Source organism: Crocodylus siamensis, chromosome 7 (assembly GCF_052110815.1).
Source record: "Crocodylus siamensis isolate JL-2025a chromosome 7, ASM5211081v1, whole genome shotgun sequence".
Lineage (NCBI taxonomy): Eukaryota > Metazoa > Chordata > Crocodylia > Crocodylidae > Crocodylus > Crocodylus siamensis.
The window spans coordinates 33,489,453-33,511,508 of NC_143401.1; the positions used below are offsets into that span (position 1 = coordinate 33,489,453).

General features: G+C 45.3%; 1 protein-coding gene across 2 annotated transcripts in view; it reads left to right on the forward strand.

The window, feature by feature from the left end:
* Positions 1-2,587: 2,587 nt before the first annotated feature.
* ANXA11 (annexin A11) overlaps positions 2,588-22,056 on the forward strand; it is a 53,924-nt gene continuing 34,455 nt past the window's right edge. The window contains exon 1 of one of the 2 annotated variants that reach the window (XM_090058504.1): positions 2,588-2,729. The gene's annotated coding sequence lies outside the window, so the exon portion shown is untranslated. Of the gene's footprint in view, positions 2,730-2,769; positions 3,310-22,056 lie in introns of those variants that run through there. The other variant, XM_090058505.1, reaches the window with a different exon arrangement.

Here is a 22,056-nt window from a genome sequence, read left to right on the forward strand (position 1 = left end):
CCCCACCGCCATTCCTGCCGGTGCCCCTTCCTCCCTCCCAACCTGCACCCCCCTGCCACCACTAATCCCCTCTGGGACCCCTCACTCCCAACTCACAGCCCCCTACACCCCCTCAGCCCTCCTGGAGGGGCTCCCTCAGCTGCCAGGGCTACAAGACCCAGCAACTGCATCCTACTGACTTCCTGCTCCACAGGTGGCCAGCAGCACCTGTGTCCTGGCAACCATGCACAGGAGGCAGTAGCTGCTGTGACCAAAGTGGAGCACAGAGCCTGGCCCCTGGCTCCTGTCCCCTCCATAGGTGGCACAGCTGCAGCGGAGCTAAAAGGAGCCCATGGGGGTTGGGGAAGGATCCAGGCTGCCTTCTTTAGGGCTCAAGCCTCCCCATTCCTCTGGGGGCCTCTGTGGCTCAGCAGGTAGGACCCAGCACAGGAAGGGAAATTGGGGTGTGGAGGCTCATTGCTGCTACCAGGAGCCCTGTGCCAGCTGTGCTGCCATGGCAAAGCGCCCTCTGCCCACTTGGTAGCAAGGAGGCTGGCAGCATAGAGTTATGTCCCTTCCACCCCCTGCTGATGCTGGGTAGGCAAGAGATGCCTCACCTTGGTGGCACAGCTGGCACAGAGCCTTGCTGCCCACCTGTGCCGGATCCCATCAGCTGGGCCTTGGAGTGCACAGATCTGGAGAGGTACATGCCCCCTCATACTCTCCTGATGTGTTGCCTTTGGCGCCTGACCCCTCTCTAGGTGTGTGTGCATAGGGCCATATTAACACTTCAGTGGACCCTAGGCAAACAAACTTATGGGCCCCAGGCTGTCAAGACCCCCCTCCGAACCCCGGTGCTGCTGTCCATGGGAAGCAGGGCTTGGAGCTGTCACTAGGAAGCAGTGCTGTGGGAGCAAGGCTGGCGAAGGGGAGGGGAGGGAAGGGGAAGGGAAGTGAAGGGAAGGGAGGTGGATGGGACCATTCCCTGCTGCTGCAGGGGAAAGGACAGGGCCACCACAGCTCAGGGCCCTGGGCATATGCCTAGTTTTGCCTATGCTTTAATCCAGCCCTGTGTGTGGAGCAGTGGGGAGCCAGGCCTCCCGCTGCCTCCCAGGGGAGCTGTCTGTGGCTCTGTCCTGCTCCCTGGCTGGGTCGAGGCTGCGCATTCTTGCCTTGGCTGGGCAGTGCACCCAGCCCCAGCCGCCAAACCTGTCCTACTTCCTCTCTCACTGTGGCCACCTGAATCTGCCCCCTTTGCCCCATCCACCCTTCCATGTGAGCGAGCCATATCCCCCCCTTCCCCACCCCACAGACTGACCTGCAGGCAGTTGGGGGAGCTGCTCTTCACCACTGCCTGGCTGTATTTCTGGCCATGCACATGTATACGTGCACACACATGCATGTGGCGCACCCTGCGTCCCACTCCCCACAGACCTAAGCAACCCTCTAAAACTCTGCCAGCCTGCAGATTTTCAATGACAGACAAAAAACCCGGATCCCTGATGATAAACACTAGCCACTCTGTTTCCAGCTTTAGGCTGCCTACCTAAGGGTGTTACAAGATGCAGCACAGTATTAGAATATTAGCAATGAAAATGGGTTAGGGGCTGGGAAACATGACTTATGAGAAGCTGAGGGAACTAGTCTTATTTCATCTGAAGATGGAGCGGGGATTTAATAGCAGCCTTTAACTACCTGATGGATGGTTACAGAGGATGGGGCCAGACTGTTCTCAGTGGTGGCCAAAAACAGGAAAAGGCAATAGTCTGAAGTTGCAGCAAGGGAAGTTTAGGTTAGGCTGGAAGAGAAACTTCTCGGGGGAGGGTAGTAAAGCACTGGAATAGGTTCCCAGGGGGGCTGTGGAATCTCCTAGAGGTTTTTAAGATCTGCTAGACAAAGCCTTGGCTGGGATGATCTATCTGGGGATGGTCCTGCTTTGAGCAGGGGGTTAGATGTGACCCCAAAGTCCCTTCCAACCCTAATTTTCTACACAAGAGCACTGACTATTCTGTAATTGTCTACACAATTCACAAGATCAATGCAGCAATTTTGAATAGGAATCCATAATGTCAAAAAAAATCCAACCCCCTCAAAACCCCATTTCTGGCCCCTTGTGGACCAAGCAAAGAACAGCTTTATTACTTTTCTGTGGTCAAAAACTGAGCTAAAGTGAAGACCTGGGGTTTTCAGAGGAGGTGCCTTGACTCTTGAGCCATGGATGGCTTCATCTAAACACAGGGAGAGCCAGGGGCTGTGCGCTGCTCACCTCTGACCTGTGCCAATTTGTTGGCTTGTTTTGGCTTTCGGCCTTTCCTCTCTCTCCCTCTGCTTCAATTCCAGGCCCCGCTGGCCCCGCCCGTCTCTTCTCGTCTCTCGAGAAGGACCAATACTAAGAGGCAGAAGTTGATTCCCTTGTTGCCGGGCCCTGGCTCCTTTTCCAGAGCTGCTCTTGACACACTTGTGACGAAATGGCAACTCCTGAGCTTGTCTCATTCAGTCATGAAGAACAGCCTTTCACTGCGTGACGAGGAGCTTGGAAAGAACCGGGAAGAAGCAACCGGGAAGACAGAACCAGCCCCGGCTGCCGCGGGCCCGCCGGGACGGCGCTCGGGGAGGGGCCGGGCGGGTTCGGGGCTGGCCTCGCTCCTCCCCGCCTCCGGGCACCCGAAATAGAAGCGCGGGCGGGAGCGCGGCCGCACTCGCACTCGCAGTCGCAGTCGCAGCACAGCGGGCCCACGGCGGCCGCGCAGGTAGGACGGAGCTGCGGGAGGGACCGGGGCCGGGGCCGGGCGCGGCGGGTCCTTGGGCCCGGGCCCACAGGCACCGCTCGGAGGTGCCCCTGTGCGCGGCCCGGGGGTGCGACGCCACTGAAAGGCCGCGCCCTGCGGGCGGGCCTTGCCCGCCTGTCCCGGGCTCGGCCCGAGAGCAGATCCAGCCCCTGGCGCAGACCACGGCGGAGTACCGGGCAGAGGCATCCAAGCTGGGGCTCATCCCGCCTCCCGGGTGCTGCGGAGTGGTGGGACCCGGGCCGGGGTCGCCCCCGCGGGGTTCCCAGGCCGGCTGACCTTGGAGAAGAAAACGCCGGCCTCTGGCACCCCGAGGCGCTTCTTTGCAGCCCGCGTTGCTGTCGCTGGCCAGTGTGAAAATGAAACCAAGCGACCTGGTGGCGTAGTTTTCTCAGCTACGTGAAACACAAGTTGGAGGCGCCGTGCTGTTCGACTCGGAGCCACACACGCTGCTTAAGCATCAGTGCCTGGAGCTCAGGAAAGGCTCTTGTGCCCAAAGGCCTGTCTAGCGCCCTTGCCAACTGTAGGACTGGTCCAATAAAAGGTATTGCAGGAACCTCCTTGTCTCTTCATATTTCCTGGACCATCACAGCTACAACCACACTGTAGCCTGGACGACTAGTGTGTGCTTGCATTGCCACTACTGGAGGGCGTGGGTTGAAAGCAAGCATGCACAGAAGTGTGTTTTTGCAAGATGGCCTTTAAGAATACTGTTTGGATAAGGATGTCCACCTTATTTTTTTTAATTGCATTTTTTTATGTACTGTGAAATGGAAAAAATGCATCAACATTACTTTCTGACCTCTCTGGAGAGGAGAAAGCAAGCAGTGAGAACAGCTTGTACTAGGAAATAGTTGTTTTTCTCTACTAGATAAGGGAGTTCCTGGAAGGCTGATTTATATTTCACTCTGGAAAAAAATAAAAAAGGCATGGATCTAGTTTCTGAAGAGGAGGAATGAAAGTGCTGTATATAGAAGTGAGGGAAAACTGTATCAGATACAATATGTAGGGAAAAAGGTCTTTCTCCGAGGGGAACGGTGGGAATAGTATAATGATGGGACTAGGCACCAGTATTTCTTTGTCTGGCTTCCAAAACCTCAGATGTTGCAATAGTGTGGTGGTACATGCCTTTCCCTCCTCCATGTGCATGTTACTTTCTGCATGACAAATCAGTCATCTCTAGAAGAGGTCTTGTGCTATCATTGGGTGGCGCAATGCTGTCCCTCAGCTTATCAGCCTGGTGATTCTTTTGTGATAGGCATAGCATAAACACAAAGATTAGCTGCTTCTCTAGCTTTCTTTTACCCCTCCAGCTCTTTGTTCAAACAAAGACTATTTTCCTTGACAGAATAGAGTTTGGAATCTGAACATTATTATAATTAAGGCACATCATCATGCTTTTCTTGCCAAGCTGCTTTCACAGATTTCATAGATATTAGGGCTGGAAGGGACCTCGGGAGATCATCGAGTCCAGTCCCCTGCCCAAGGGGCAGGAAGTCAGCTGCGGTCATAGGATCCCAGCAAGATAAACATCCGATTTGCTTTTGAAGGTGTTCAACGTAGGTGCTTGAACCACCTCCGATGGCAGACTGTTCCAGACCTTGGGGGCTTGGACAGTAAAGAAGTTCTTCCTTATGTCCAGCCTGAAACGGTCTTGCAGTAGTTTATGACCGAAACATGATTACCTTGATATAGTAGCTCTTATGTATATTCCGGTACAGTTTGAAAGCTGTACAAAATGTAAATAAGATAAGAATTGCATTTATATAATCATCAACAAGAAATTTCATAATCCAAGATGCTTGTGTGTGTTTAGCCATGTCTTCCCCCACCCCTGGACTTAAGATAAGACCTGATGGCTTGTCTTAGGTGGTTGGGCAAGATTTATAGACTGTAAGGAAATTAGTACCTGACTTCATAGTTTCAGTGCAAGTTAATTACCCAACTCGGTTGCTTTTGAAAATCTCACTCCTTAGGCCTTTACCTGGTAGTCACCCAAGGGTGTACATCATAGGAGCAGAAAGTATATACATTTTCTAGATGTGGTTTCTTATCTTTTAGTGACTTTGGATGAGTGCTGAAAGTTGTCAAAACACCACAAAATTAATGGGAATATGGTTAGACTGTAATAGCAGAAGAATACTTCAAGAAAATTTAGGAAGCATGAGAGTTCAGGTCTCAGCTCTTCATGTAAATCCAAGTGTATAGAATATTTTGTTCGCTAGTCCTTAAATCACCATGTTAAAGCAGAATTAGCCTGCAGAGAACCATTTACTATCTCTGCATTGGTCAGAGTGATCTGGGATGAAATTTAAGTGGCAGTCCTGAGGTGCAAAGAGGAACCTGTAGAGAGTACAAATACCCAGCAAAGTAGATAGTAGTTTGACAGATTTGAGTGTCATTTGACAGTGGTCAGGCAACTGGCAGGGCAAATATGCCTGTACTCATTACCCTGGCTTCCCAATCCCACAGGTGGGACACCCTCTGTTAGCCTCAGGTAGATTAATAAATGGAGGTGTATTTTCAATTGTGTATAAAAATAAGAAAATCAACACTGTTTCTCCTTTGTTATTTTTTTCCATATAGCATCTCTTGAGTCCTACCATAGCACCCTTGTTGAGAATCATTGGTCTGCACCATAATACTGGCATGGTAGCATTAGATACAATAGTAATATTGTTTTTCCTCTTATGCAGGGCCTTCTACTCCCATCCTTCCGTCTCAGTCATGACTAAGCTTTTTGTAAACACATATGAAACACATCCCTTTTCTTATGTTGTACATCTAGAATGAAGGTGGGAGATCTTCAGGTGTATATCTCTTTGGCTGCTTCCTCCAAGGGATTCCTTAACTTTCAAGTGGGATAGATTTTCTTTGCTGTCATGAGAAGAGTTGGCCAAGTTGTTATCCAGGCAAACTGAAAATGCAGGGGGCACAAGTGTATGATATGGATAACCAAGTTTCTTTTTTGTGACGCATCCTTTTCCTAGCAAGTATCTTGTAAGTGGCAAGCTGGGATATTTCTTATTTAGTATTCAAGTATTAGAATATATGTGTTTTGAAATGAATCAATGGCAATATTTAAAGGGTATTTTACAGGATTAAAGTTCTTTTAAGAAAAAAAAAGCTTTTCTTTGTTTTTTTGGTGAGGAGAAGGGATTTTGAAAGGCTTATTCAATATGTATATTTAAGTTTTCCAAGAGAATGATGTGTACCTTTTGATAACAGAAATAGGCCTGCCGCTGTTCTGGTGGACTCTTGTGCACGATCTCCTCAGCTGACATATCTCTTCATCTTTGGGTTGACAAGCTTAAAGGGAGCCAAAGAGGAGGAAAGAGGGTCTTTTTGAGTACAGAAGAGTAGTTTCTCTTAATCCACGAAACAGATGTAGTACAAGTAAGAGTATTACTCATCTCTGATCTGGAGGGCTGTCCGCCACCTGCTTGAAATTTATTTTGATCTAACTTTGTAGCATGATTTCTACTGAGACTGTCAGACAAAGGGCACCAGTTAGAGTCTCTTTTCCTAGTTATGGACATTCCTTTATGAAGTGCTGGATTACAAAAGTTTTACTTAAGTCATGGAAACTATCGGATGGAAACAGTAACAAATGAACCTCAGATGCAAAATCTAGATAGATTCCAGTTTCCCTGAAGTTCAGGGAGTTATGAGCCAATTTATTTGAAGTCAGAGTTTTTATTTCTACCAATGATTTGGTATGATTTCATTAATACATACAGCAGTTTTGATCAGTTAAACCATTCAGTAAGGTTTTTAAAGATACGCTTTATACCCTAAAAATCATACTTGTCTGAAGATTTTCACTTCCTATAGTTGCGTAAACATTAACTGACTGTGTTTGACAATTTTTTGTTTATAATTAGTGTTACAGTACCACTGTAAGGTCAGCCAGCTTCTCCCTTGCTGAAAAGGTCTTTATAAACATCAATAGATAAACAGAAATAATCTTAGCTTTTTGGGGGAGAGGGGTTTTGAGGGGTCTTTTGGTTTTGGTTTTAAGGGACTAAAGATGTCAGTACATTTGCAATAAAGCATACTGTCATAGAGAAGTAGGGCTGGAAGAGACCTCCAGAGGTCACCTAGTCCAATTCCCTGCCTGAAGCAGGATCATCTCTATCCAGACTATCCCAAAGAATCATAATATAAACCAGGGGTAGGCAACCCTTTGACATCCATGCCAGAGCATGGCGCACAAAGGCATCTTGCTTGGCACTTGGAAGGGGCCAGGGCTGTGCTGCCACAACAAGGATTGGGCCCCTCGTAGCTTCCTTGCCTTCTACCTTTGGCATGCCAGCATTTTACCAGTCACTACTGCAGATGTTTTTGGCACTCTGCCCAAAAATGTTGCTGACCCCTAATTTAAATTTGCATTGGACTGCTGTCAACCCTGAAACAATATAACCCTAGCAATAACATGCTGACCTGCCACAGCAGCCAAAGTCGTGCTTCTATATAAAATGTTGTCAGTATGTGCTCAAGAAGTCCCAGGTAGGGAACGACATCCCCCGCTGCAGAGGAAGGTCCATACCAATCTGACCATGGAGTAAAATTCCTTCCTGATCCCTTTAAAAAAATAATTTTAACATGGCATTTTCCCCTTTTTTTAAAGTTGATTGGTTGATTCCACACACATGCTGGATTTGAGGTGGTTTAAGTGTTATATCTTCTGCTTTCTTGTAACTATACTTTTCTTGTTTACAAAACTTATGATCATTATGAAATGCATGGCCGCCTGGCTTAAATACGGACAAGCTGGTTCTTGTAAGTGATTGTTAAAGCAAGTTGGAGGCTGACTACCTCTGTGTTACAGTAAGGATTTAGCTGATCAACAGAGAAACAGCAGTACCTTTTACAATCCCTAGTGAACAAACCTCATCCGTTTATTCTGACTACTTAAGATGTACTTTGCTTATCGACTTCCTGAACAGTTCAGTGCTTGCGGTAACCATGTGGTGAGTGTTGTTTTATTGCTTTTTAAGAAAGACAGTGGACTTATGTTATCTGCACAGTTATACAATGTCTTTTCAGCATGCTATTGCCAGATATGTTTATCCTGTTACAGGGTACCTTCAGATGTCTTTTACTGTATACATTCCACAAAGGTAACTCTGGTAAGGTCTCTTTCAGCTCCCATAAATAATCTTCTGTCCCAGTATATGGGGTGGTCTCGTAGAGCTATTACACTTTTCCTTTACTTCTGTAACCTGTGGAATAGAAATGCAACACATTTGCAGGGAATATTTTGGAAAGCTTTTCACTTATTTGTCAAGATGAGGTGGGGAATGCCTGAGCTGCCACCCCACTTGTGGAGGGAGGCTGCTGCTTACTGGACACCTTAAGTCATGTACAGTAAACTAAGTGGAGGGTTATATTTGGCTATTGTAGTTGGGAATTTTTCTGGATTTTACTTTAGAGTACTGTAAAGTTTGGAATATTTTTCAACAAAAGCATTTATCAGTGCTCTTTAAAAGTCAAACTAGGAGTAATTAAAGTTGACCCTGCTTGTGTTAAATATGAGAGTGCTTTGTTCTTAAGTTGTAGTGGTCTAGTGCCTTTAAAAAAATATTATGTTATAAACCTCAGAGAAGTGAATGGATTTATAAATATCTTGTATCCTTTTCTAAGGGTGCTGCTCATCTGTGCTAAAACAACTTGACCTGACTTCGCAATTAAATCTGAACTTTTCCGTTCCATATATTCTAAGTTCTCATAAACCTATTCTGATATCACTTGAAGCTTTTTTTCTTGTGCTAATATCTTATTAATCTTGCAGTTATGGTTAAAACAAACAGAAGGCAGGTTAGATATGCCTTCTGCCTAACTTCAGATTAACATGTTTTAACAGGGAGAGGCAGTTAGGCAAGTGTCTGGTGTATGCATTATAATATTTTGACTAGCAATAAAATATTTCCCAGTGAACATCCTAAGATTTTTGCAAAGGAGAACACTCAAGTAGGAATGCTGATGAGACCAAAAGATGCTCTTTAAAAAATAAATCTGGTGTTAGTAGATGTATTGTTATTAATAGGAAAGTTTAAAAGCTTATCGAAATGTAAAGGAGGGCTTTTTAAAGTATTTGCTGTCTTTAATAGTATGTCAAGACTATTTAATATACCCAAAGGGAACAAAGATCTTTGCTAAAGAATATAAGAACGAAATGTTGAGGAACAAATGTTCACTGTGATAAAAAAGTCAGATATTTGGGGTTAAGAGTGTTGGCAGTTCCAGGGATCACTGACTACTCCATGTCATACTGTTTAATTTTCATCTCCCTCCTTTCATTCACTTGGAATCCTAATGCAAATTCTCAGCTTAGGATAGCTAAAATGTACAGGCATTTGTTTCTTTCTCCTTATTACCCCTTTATGATATGAAGATTTAATGCTGATGGGAATCATTGTTCTCCTGGACTTGATCTTGCATTTACTGATGAACAGAAAGTTACATGGATCTCCATGCAGTATCTTAGTCTCTGTAGAGCAAGAATGGACAATTATTTAGGCCCTAGGCTGTTTTAGTGAGCTGCAGTGGGCCGCTGCAACAACTCGCCAAAACTCCTTATGTAGGACAGGCCCCAAGCAGTGGTGTTCAGGAGCAGGAGGGGTGGGGTAATGGGGCGGTGACTCTGGGGCTGGGACCAGGTCAGAGCCATGATCTGATGCCCACATGCCCCTGTGACGGTCGTGGGTTCTGTGGGCTGGGGGCAGAATTGCTTTATGGGTCAGATCCGGCTGTGGGTCATATTTTACCTGCTCCTGCTGTGGAGAATCTGGGTCTCACAGGGGGTGTTGACTGCAATATGAGGGAAAATATGTGCATTACTCAACCAGCATTACCTCACTTGGGTCACTAGGCAACCACTGAATAGATCAGAATTTCAGTCATTTACCAACTGCATTCACTATGATATAAATGTAAACATAGATGAGACATGCTGTCTTTAAAGAGCTGTGATATAAATCAGTTGAATTAACTTGTTTAATCAGAACTAGCCTTTGAAACCCAGTAGTAATCTGAAATTTCCTCTGAACATTTTTTCCCACTGATTTAGTAACTTGTAGGGGGGATAAGTAGCAATTTCAACAGAGAGGTGACTTGAATTGGTGTGGGGGCGGTATATTATTTTCTCTGTAGGCTGATAAAATAAATCTTTACTGCCTCAAGGAAATGGAATAGGTTGGAAGCAGCATGTCACTGTTTTAAAAAATGCCAGAACTACTGGATTTCTCTCTTTCTCTGTCACCCTTGCCTTCCTGAATGATCATACCCTTGCTTCAGTCATGACAGCTGAATGCTGCAAGCAGAACTTCAGTATTTGATACACTCCCACTCTTTCAAGCCAGCAATACTCAAAATCCAATGCTAATTCCAGCAGAATTAGGGCTTACTCTAGACCTGTTGACTTTATTTCTTTCTAATCCCTTCTACCTCTCTAAAATTGTTGAAGTGCTGTAGAGACTAAAGGCAGGGTTAGGAAGTAGGAAGCTTCTGGGCTATTTTGCATCTAAGGAGGCCTGAAAAAACATTGGTTGGGGGAAGTGGTTGTAACAGTGTTGAGGGAGAAGTTCTTGCGGTAGCTCTGGTTATTGCCTTAGCATGCAACTGAAAGGTGGGGAGAGAGCAGTTTTAAAATTATCCCCATTAATGGACTGCAGTTTGGACTATTGTATTTATAAGGCAGAAGCAATTTATGGGTAGCTGATTACTAGTGCTGATGATGCTTCCTCTACCTTCATGTCCCAGTAGCAGGTCTTAGCAATGTGAGTGGTGAACAGATCTGGGCCAAGTCTCTCCATTTGTAGATGCTTGTTGTATGCTCTGAAGGAAGAGGTCTTTTCTTAAGGAGTGTCTTCCCAGCCAAGTGCTTGTGGTGCCACATGATTCACAGTGTGGGCAGATTCCCCCTCTTTAGGATGGCTTTAGGTGAGCCAGTGTAATGGTTTGACCACGACTGTTTCCTACTCGAGCAAGGATTTGTCTTCCCAGTTGGTGTACATGTGTGATGTGGTGTTTTTTTTCCTTCTTCTTTTGAAGAGGAAGGTTTTTAGCAGCTGTCCTACATTAATGCTAGAATAAAAAGCTAGTAATTAGTAATATCATAGAGTTATTTAGGATTTTATAAATCAGGGTTTTTTAATTCCTGAAAAATGTTTTTTCTGCTTTTGATCTAAAAGTAGCTGTTCAATCATGATAACATCTGGCTTTACAGCACTCCACTCCCATTTTTATTTCTGTCACATAAGATGTCATTGTGACTAAATAGGAAATGTTTTACTGCTTTCCTCTTGGATGTATTGTAATGCTTAAAGGTAAGGACACACAATATAAGCCCAGCTCTGTGTAACATGCTTTATTTGTGTGGATCTACTATATATATTGTCATATATAGGTTGAACAGGAGCAAAATCCTTTGACCCTAGCTGACTTCCTGCCCTTTGGGCAGGGGGCTGGACTCAGTGATCTCCTGAAATCCCTTCCAGCCCTAACGTCTGTGAAATGTCTGAAAATGGTTATTCATTTGGTTGAAAGTGGAAGTAAGCACTCTTGATATGTGAAAGAGAACCAGGTGATAGAAAATGTATTATACCACAGTGCTTCCTGAATAATGCAAAGCATGATTATTGATGGAGCTGTAAACTTGTTTTATATTTGCACCCAACTTTCTCCTTCTGCGTTTTAAGTATTTCTGTGACCACCTTTTTCAGTCTTCATTTGTATGTGGTAAACTTCTGATTGGGTCCTGGAACCATGCCGGTGGAGACATTTAACTTGCACAGAGTGCATTAAGGTTGAAATAGTTTTTTATTTCTTGAACAACTTTCATTTCAGGGCATTAAATACTGAAATTTGGAATGCCAAATACTGAAGTTGATTGGAGTGTGTAAAGCTGTAAAATGAATATATATATAATTATACTTTCTGACTGCCATTTTTTTCTGCTTAAACATATCATGATGGATCATTTTCTTCATTCAGGAGCCTGAACCTAGATTTTTTGTGCACTTCATCTATAATATGGCTTTTGCCTCTTAAACTGTAATGGGGAAACTCTTTATCATTACAGAGGTCTCAAATCATCAAGTGGTTCCTACATATATCCATATTGCAGACATACATTGCTGCTTTAGATACCTATTTGTGTACTCACCAGATTCATATACATACATTTGAGGATAAGTATTGGTCACATTCCTTTAAGAAAGTACAGAGTTCAGTAAGGTCTTTTGGAGGTGCCTCTTGAGGAGTCTTCGTATTAAGCTACTATGTCATATAGGCACATATTCTTGCTGGTTTTGACCTAGTTTTGACCACAATTTGTCACTGTTGTTTTTGTGATTCTTTTTCCCTCATTCTGTTTACCTAGCCAGGATAAAAATATTGCTTTCCATAGAAGCACTATTATAGTGTGTTACGAAAATAGTTAACTTTAAAAATGTCCATTACTACTGATGTTGCTTCTGAGCAAGCAATTTAAATGTCATTAAAAAGAGTTAGAACTTTTTGGGAGGGGGAATGCTGCTTTTTTCTTCATTTGTTGTCATGTCTCAGCCTGCTGAAGCTGCCTTTATGCAGGGAATTTCAGGTCTCAATGAATGACACTGTAATGTTTTTGAAGCATGATTTAAATATAGTGCTCAATAACTTGCTGCTTATATAGAAACCAGAAAAATACCCACAGAGAAGCTATGAATAACATGAACTATTCATGAGAGCCTTGCTCATTTTGTAATTAACATGAGGCCAACCATGTTTGCTTTTACTGTAATGTGATGCAAACCTTTATTGAATTAGTTTGTTCCCAAAGTTAAAAATAAGAGGGAGTGGCTAGACAGACAGTTCTAAAGGGCTTTTGGGAACAAATATATTAAAGGCATTTTTATCTGGTGTATGATGAACATAAAAAGTCCTGACCTACATCAAATACTCAGCGGTATGTCAGCCAGCCAATATGAAATCTTTCTCCAGCATGAGTTTAATCATATTTAGCTACAGTGATGCTGATCATTGTTTGTCCCAGTCTACAGTGTAGTCAGTGCTACCAGCATAGTTATCCAGATTAGCTGTCACAACAGTTTTGAGACACGCTAAAATTCTGTAGCTTATATTAATGGTGATACATTTTTTTTCTGTTCAATATACTGTTCACCAACCATTACTATGTTAGGAGATGTGAGTAGCATCTGTCACATGTGGGATGGGAATTGTGCATGCAACACAGTGTCTTTCTTGAACCTTGTCTGAGGATTTTCTTTCCCTGCTGCTCTAAATCTATTGGAGAAGGCAGGTCAGCGATATATGCCTTACATATGAAGAAGGAGATCAGGCTTGTTATCCTAATTCCTGTTGGAATTTATTCCATTATTTTGAGCTGTCACAGATGGATCTGCCTCCAACCATAGATGGGTTTTACCCTTGCAGTAAAAAGTACCATTGAGTGTGAGGAGCAGAGTTGTCAGTCGCATGTGATCTTGTAGTGCTTCATGCTCTCTTTTAATCTGTGAAAGCCTGGCTATTGCATGCTCTAAAATTATCATCTGAGACTGTGAAGTTGCCTCAGTATTCAAAAGGAAATGAGTGTGGAGAGTGGGTGATAGATTTGAAATGTGGCTAGCAGCAGGCTGTGTTTTAGAGGAGTTGTGCTGCAGTTTTGCATAACCTTTAACTGGAACCTATTGTGAAATATTCCAGAAACGGCCAGGGGAGTGTCTGACTATAAGCGGGAGGTAAAAGGACTTTAACTTAGTTAACTGACAACATTTTGTCTGTATGTGATATGCAAAGCGTGATAAGCAAACTGAAGTTGCTTTACAGAAAAGCTAGTGGCATATCATTGGGCCCTGGAGCAATGACCTGTTTACATTGGTATAATCTAGGGATGGGCAAAATATGGCTTGCAGGACAGATCTGTCCCTCCAGCCAATTTTCATCTGGCCCACCAACTAACTGTACCCTGCCAAACCCGTCTGCCTTGATTCCACCCACGTGTGCTGAAGGGTCTGGCCCAGTTGGCATGCAGCTTCCAGGCAGGCCTGCTGCTGCCACTGCTGCAGCCATGGGGGGCCTGTTCAGTTTCCCTGGCATGCAGCGGCCACTCCTCATCTCCCTGCTACAACATTCACTCCCAGCAGCAGGTAGGGAAGTGGTGGGGGCAGGGGAAGGGGGAGCTGCAGCTAGGCAGGAGTGTGGAATATGGGGCTGGGGCTGTGGAGTGTGGAGCTTGGGTGGGCAGGGTGTTGGTGGGGGCACCTCCCATCTACTTCCCCCGCATGGTGCACAGTCCCTGCTGCCAGCGACAGCGGTAGGTGGTGGATGCTCAGAGAGCTCATGGAAGCAGTGCTTCCTGGCGGAGTACAGAATCTGCATGGCAGGGCCAGTGAAGACAAGCAGCTCCATTGCACAGGGCTTCCCCCTGGTTCTGCGCGAGTGCTGGGAGCTGCAAATGAGCCATGGGGAGCCCCATGCACTAGAGGGAGGCTGGCCTGGCTGCGCTTCTTGCAACCATGTGTGGTGCCGGCATGAGCTGTGTGTTGCTGGGCGGCAATGCCTGTGCAGGCCACAAGCACCCTGAGTGCCCACTGCCTGCTGCTGTTGGTACTGGGGGCTGTGCGCCATGGGAAGGAGCTTGTGGGGGGGGGGGGTCCTCACACCCCTTGCCCTCCCTCACACCTCACAACCCCCTCCACACACATCCCCTCCAAACCCCACTATCCACACCCTGCCACACACAATATACAAGAGTGAGACTTTATTTGTGAGTTGTTATGGAATCATCTCTATATATGCTACACAAACACAAATCATGACAAAAATATTTTTTGTAATAAAATTAAAATATGTTATAGTAGTTGTTTGACTTTTAGAATATGATTTCTTTTCTGATTCCAGAATAGCAACCCTCTCCTCCCAGAAGGGAAGGGATTTAGACTGGCAAAGGTCAGGGGTTAGGGGCAGGGCTTAAGGTCCCAAGGTGGCAGTCAGGGGGCAGGGCACCTGTCAAGGGGCAGGGCTACCCTTGCAGCCCTGGATAGCTCTTAAAACTTGCTAAGCAGCCCTCCAGCCAAAATAATTTCCTGTCCCTGGTATAATCCATCCTCACATTAGTGTTAAAAAGGAGTGGATAAATAAGGAAGTCTTACATCTGTGTAATTTACTAGACTCTGGTGTAGAGTCACCCCAGGAAAAGCCAGCACTAAAATTACATTGATATACATTACCCTGATGTTTGCCAGGGTCGAAGCAGACACATCAACACACAGATCAACTGAGATGGGCTATTACTGGCTATCGCACCTGTTAAGGGTGAGATGTTGCAATAATGCCTGCTGTGGCAGCTGACCTGAGGTAGCTGATTATCTACTTTGGGCACCAACTTTACTTAAAACTGCAGGCTTCATGGCTGCATCAGGGTCTAGCAGCCAGGGCTGCAGTAGTCCCTCCTCTCCACTCCCCCCGACCCCTCCCCATGCCCCAAAACAGACACAGTTGCACAAGCACCCATGACATGAGATTTGCCTGTCAGCAGCCAGACATGCAGGGCCCCAGAACCCCTGCACCCATCTCCTTGACAGCTGGCAGGCTTCGTGGCCACAGCAGGGGCTAGCAGGCCTGTAGCTTTCACCCTGCTATGCCTTAACACACCATGTCACAAGTTTTGCTTGTCCTCAGCTTGAGGTACAGTTTCCCCCACACCCCTGTACCTATCTCCTTGAAACTTGGCAGGTTTTGTGGCTTCAGCAGGGACTACCGTCCCTGGAGTTTTGACCCCACTGTGGCTTAACTCATACACGTGACACAAGTTTTGCTTTCAAAGGCGGGGTGTAGTTTCTCTGAACCTCCTGCACCTATCTTCTTGTAACTTGGCATGCTTCATGCCCTCAGAAGGGGCTACCATTTCTGCAAGTTTCATCCAGATCAGGCCAGAAAGGACAAAAGTATAGCTTGTTTTGACCTTCCCCATTATATCCTATGGGTGAAACATCGAAGCAGGGTTGAAACGGCAAAATGTTTTGATGGACCGGAACAACCGTTCTGACTCAAAACAAGTCAAAACCGGACACTGTTCCATTGAAATGCTGGCCGAAACGAAACGCTGCTGTTTTGCACAGCCCTAGTATCTGTTACTGTTTTATACTTGAAGGAATATATTGGGCCCTGGCCTCAGATTTGGTTGCTAGGATCTAGTGTAATGCATTATTATTATAAGGAGTCTAAAACAAAAATAGATACTGAGGTTTCTCTTCCCGATGATGGAATTATTTACTCTCCATTGTAACAAAAAATTTTTATGAACATCATCAGCCTATTCTCTACTTTTGAAATGAATCGCGTTTTCTGTATAATTATTTACATTTACTCAAATGCATCTTTTAAACCAAGTACAACCCCACATAATACATTTTCTATTGCATGTTTTAACTTTTCCAGGCAGTTCTCTTTAGTCGAAGCTGCCGAGGACAAATAAAAAACCATTCAGACACCTGAAGATGCCCTCCATTTCAAGTCAGGCTGGGTAGCTTGCCTTGTTGCCAGGGGATCTTCAAAGTTTCATGCTTTCCCCTAGAGAAGAACACTGTGACAGGATGTAGCTTTGACAATGAAGGGAGAGGATTCTGACAATGCCTGTTCTATAAGTTTCTCAGGACACTCCCTTGTGCTGTTTCTTTTATGGCAGATGTTAGAACTCCGGGTCACGCCTGTTCACTTTATTTGCACAATGAGGTTGGTTCTGAAGTTGGCTTTATTGCTTTACTTTTATAGTGGTAAAGCAACTGGTTTTGGCACATTGAAATGATGAGATGAAATACTCCACCACTTTCTCCTCATCAAGCACTTATTTCATGTTGGGATTATGGTAGTAGAGAGGGAGGATGGAGGGCTGCAAGAATGCTAGAAGAGAGAACGTGGGCAAGGAAATGACCAAGAGATGAAGAAATTGCTTGGAGAAAATTGACAAAAGAGGAGTGAAGCTGTGGACAAGTAGACTGTTATAATGGAAAGTTGGGGAGTTTAGTGAATTTAAAATTAATTTAAGATTTGGGGATTTAATTATCCCAAATGGAAATGTGGCTGCATTAGTAATTTTGGTTTTGAGGTTTGGTTGTTGTGTTTTATTTTTTCTAAAAGCATTTTTAATTTCTTTAGGTTCAACGGTGCATATGATGCATGCTGAGTTTTTTGGGTTTTTTTTAATTTTAATATTTAAGTGTTGAGCTGAAGGATAGAATGCTAGAGCGGGCTGGTAGTAACTATAATATTCTGTGTGTTGTTTCTGTAGTCTAACCTGGTTCTCATGTCACTTTTACTTGTGTTGTAAAAAAGTCTTGTGAGTTTCAGACTATCCTGTTAGCTATATTTATTTGGAAATAAAACTGATGTAATATTTTATTTAGATACTGAAGTACAGTAAAAGCTCCATGAGTGGGACTGGAAGGTGCCAGTAATCTAAAAATGCCAGTTACCTGAGGCAGGGGTTTGCAGCTGGATGTGGAGAGGGGGGTGGCAGTGGTCATACGTGGAGTAAGAGGGGGTGGCGGTGGCCACATGCATAGCGGCAACACAGGGTGGTGGGTGGCAGTGGCTACGTGTGAACTTCTCCCCTCCCACCCCTTCTGTGGCTGGCCGGCCAGAAATTCTGGTTTGTAGAGTGTTACTAAAATGCCAGTTAACACAGCTTTTACTGTAATGTGGCTGTGAAAAAGCATGTATTGGGCATCATGGCATGCAGAGCCATTGCACCAGGTAGGGATTTGGGTCACTGTTTTTGAGGAGAATAGGTTGGATAGTTGTTTGTTATGTTACTGGTAATCTTAAAAAGCTGCAATACTGTTCTTAACCTATCAAGCAAGACCCACTTTTATTTTTAGCAAGTGGCTGGAACTCTGGAGCACAGGGGTGGGCAATTATTTTGAATGAAGGGCCATTTAATGAGTTTTAGTGAGCTGTCAAGGGCCAGAAGGGTAGCCCCACCCCTTGACAGGTGCCCCACCCACTGGCCGTCATCTTGGTAGCAGAAGTCCCACCTCTAACCTTTGCCACTATAGGTCCCTCCGTTGTCCCAGAAGTATTCTTTTTGCGGTGGGGTGGGGGGGAGTTCCCATTCTGAGACCGAAACATCCCAAATCATATGCTAAAAAAAAATCAAACATCTACTATGACTTATTTTAATTATTTTGTCCTGATTTATGTGTTTGCATAGCGTATCTAGAGGCGGTTGCATAATAGCTCAAAATAGTCTTACTCTTGTATGTTGTGTGTGGGTGTGGTGGGGTGTATGGTTGGGATGGAGTATGTGGGAGGGCGTGTGGGTGCATTTTTGGATGTGGTGGAGATGGTGAGGTGGGAGTGTGTGGGGGAGATGGTGGGAGGGTGTTTGGGGATGTGTGGGTGTGTTTGTGGGTATGGTGGGGGGGTGGGAGTGTGTGTGGGGTCACAGCAGGTGTGGGAGTATGTGTGATGGCTGTGGGAGGGTGTGGGTGTTTCTTGGGGGTATGATGGCCAGCCCCACCCCACCCCATAACATGCAGCTCCTGCCCAAGTCCCTGGTTGCACATCAGCAGTGTGTAGGGCCAGCCCTACCCAGCCCAATAGCACTCCCACCTGAGTCCCCGGCTGCACATAGTGGCAGGGTGCAGGGCCAGCCCAGTCCCACAGTGCACAGCTCCCACCCCAGTCCCCGGTCACACATGGTGGCAGTGTGCGGGGCCAGCCCCACCTGGCCCCATAGCACATGGCTCTCCACACTTCCACCCATTTCCCTAGTGGGAGTTCCTGGCCCCGGTCTGGTAGGGCCCTTACCTGAACTCCCACTCTCACCAGCAGGGAGGGCTGGAAACAGCCTTGGGGTGGCAACGCAAAGCCTCTGCCAGGTGGAGGCTTTTAGTCTCTAGCGTCCCTTGACTTGGGGCTGGGGCAGGTCAGGCCAGGCTGGGGTGGTTGCTTAGTGACCAAAGCTGTACCTCCTGCATGAAGGCATGGCTTGTAGGGGGGCAGCCCGGGGCCAGGTCTTATGGAGGGGTGCCGCAGGCCAGATGGAGTTGCCTGACAGGCTGCATTTGGTCCCAGGGCCGTATTTTCCCCATCCCTGCTGTAGCGCTTTGTAAGTACCTGTGCTGTATTCTCTTGTGTGGGACCAGTGAAACAGCAGTTGCTTTAAAGAAGATTGAACACATGGCGCAAAGTAAAAACTTGCTGCATTTTGTCATGTTAATATATTTTTAAGGGCAGGACTTGCTAAGCTGTCATAACTGTCTCTCTGTTAATCAGTCTGCTTCATTTTTAAAAGCTGTGGGAAGGTGGGGGATTATAACAATAGGTGGCATCTGATCTCAAAAAGGTCAGGTGTTATTACAAGGAGGAGGTTAGTATATAGCAAAAGATCTCAACCCCCCCCCCCCCCCACACACACACACACTCTCCATTTGCCATTCTAATATAATAAAACACTTCGTCTGTCTGTGTGTGTCTGTCTGTAATGCTTTTGGTCAACTGTGCATGCGCTGCCAAGAGTAAGGGCGGCTATTGGCTGTGCAGGCCTGGATGGGGTGGAGGTGGGCAGGGGGCAGAGGTGGGTACGCATGCACACAACAGCTGCCTGGGAGGTGGTGGCAGGGGGAAGCCCTCGTGCTCAGGGTAGGAGGTGGAGGCCAGGGGAGGGAGCTCCTGTGCTGGTGGCTGGAGGAGGAGGCAGCAGCTATGCAGGGAGTATTTTTACATGGCCAGTCCCAAAGGGTAAGTAGGGTGGGGTGGGGGCATGTAAACACTCTATTATTTTAAATCAGTCATTCATGATGGGTAGTTGGCTAGTACATTTATATAGTTCAATGCCCTATACTGCAAAAATTAGGCTTAATTGTGCTTTCAAACAAAGAGAACCACACTGGTTTTGTTAGCTGTAAATTCCAAGCAGAGGCATCTGAAGATATTTTTCTTGTTCAGTTCAGTTTGAATAAAAGCTCCAGTAGAGCAAGTGGGCCTGTAGGCAAGGCTCATTCACCCAGTGTTCAAGAGGTGTAGCCAGCAGGTTTCTTATTCCTGCTAGCAGAGATTAAGAAGCATTTGAAAGGGCAGGGCTCTGCTGCATTTTCCAATGCAGAAGGTACTACACAGTGAAGCTGTGCCACATGCTGCCTGTCTCCTCTTCTCCTGTAGCAGTATGCAGGTTAGTAAGTGGGAAGAGAGTTCTTGGTATGCTTCCCCTGAAAAATTCTCTCTTCAGCCATGGGTACAAGTTTTGGTGACACTCTTAGGTATTCTAGGCAAAGTTGGAGCTTCAGCTTTGTCAACGAGTAGTATTTCCAAGGTCCTTTTAGGCTGGAATTGTCTCCAGTAATTAACACTCCTCTGAGATAAGAACGTTTTGAAAATGCCACTTGGATTTTAATATAATCTAGATCTGAGCCCATTTTAACGGAGCTCAGATTTCTCATGCTCTTACATTTTAGTGAATTACAGTGTCTTTACAAGGAAAACAAGTCCAGCTGAGAATGTTGTCTTTTTCTAGCCTCCAAAAAGGACAGTGAAAAAATTTGCACTATAAATGTATTATTATTTGCCTTGGCATTTCTTGTCAGCAAACAATAAAATAAATGTTCAGAGATTTATTGTACAATAGTGACAAGTTTTTACTTTTTTATATGCACTGTCAGTCTTAGCAGTGGACATGAACACATGCTTGGATCCCAAATCTGCACTCCCAGTGGGGCTAGCCTAAGTATACTTAAATGAAGAATCTGGTCCCTGGAGTTTGAGTGTGTGTTTTGCCCATTCACTCTGGCTTATGTTCCTAATAGATACTCTAGGCTTATATAACACCTACATGGGTAAAAAGAAATCTGAAGAGTGGCAATTTATAGATACTTTAGTTTAAACTTCTGAAGGAACCGCTTTGGAACCTGTGTCCTTTGCCATTATATTTAGACAGCTGAAGCACTTATTCTATCCTATCCCATCTCATCCCAAAGTGTTTCACAGGCTTTGGACTCAGTATAAAGGATTCAGTAGTCCTTTATACTGAAACATTTGGAGCGAGGATAGGAAATTTAACAGTTTTGACTCATGGAATTGCTCTCTCACCCACTCAGCTCTCTACTGCAGAAATCTCCCTTTTGAGAGACTGGGAACGTCCTGAGAGAGAACATGCAAATACAAGATCCGGGTGGGAACTAGTTTCCCTGCCTCTTCACCCCTTAGTGCCTCTTACCTGAGAGCAGTATGCATGTGTGTTTTTCATATGCCACTGTTGACAGAGTGAGGGTGTGGAGTATCTGGAAACCAGTAAGTGCTAGTGGAGAGGAAGAAGAATGGAACAGCAGCACCATTACAGTGCAACTGAGGGTGAAGACGACAGAAGTTTTGTTGTGCAGTTAGCCCCCTTGAAAGCACTCTACAGCTCTGTCTAGACAGAACTACATGGCTGCAGAGTGCTTTAAAAGTGCTTGTCCATGGGACAAATTAACCCTCATTTAATGAGGGTTCAGATTAAGGTGCTCCAAAGCACAGCACTTTTATTAACTTCTGTTTGCAGCCCACCCTGCTCCAGGGCAGGGATATCAGCCCAGCTCTGCTCCTGTTCCTGTCTTCAGGATGGGAGGGAGAGGAGGGAGCTCCGCCTGGGGTTTGCCCAGCCTGCGCTGGAAGGTGGGGCAGATGAGCTGGGATGGCAAACCCCAGACAGAGATCCCTTCTTCCCTTTCCCTTCCCCTCCTATCCTTAAGATATAACACCAGAGCTTGGAGGCAGGGGGTGGGATTAGAGGAGAAAAGCTGTAGACATACAGACTACCTGTCCTGGGTTGGCTCCAGAGTTGGGCTTGATTGTTGTCTCCCCCCACCCCCAATCAAACAGTGAATGTCTGTTGGGTCAGGGGATTTGTTGTAACTCGCGACACTTTCTGTGATGTTCCATGAGTTACAATGGGGAGCTGCATGTTTGTCAGAGCCCTGTGAGCCTACTTGAAGTCAATGATAGAAGGACTCAGAAAAAATTATTAGTCTCTTCCTAGGTGTTTGCAGTGAGGGCTTCCTTTGTGGAGGATCCCTGTGTAGGTTTCACAGAAGGAATGACTGCAGCTTACCCAGCCTGCAGAGCAAATATAATAATTCAGTTACTAGTTAAATGAAGCAGAATTTCCCTCCCTGGCTCCCCAATATTTTTGATCTAGAGATCAATTAATTTTGGTCTTTAATTAAAGGACTGCCTTTTGTAACTAGATACAAAGTTTATTAAGAATCTGAAAAATATTTCTCAACCAAAATTTAAGTAATAGGAAGCC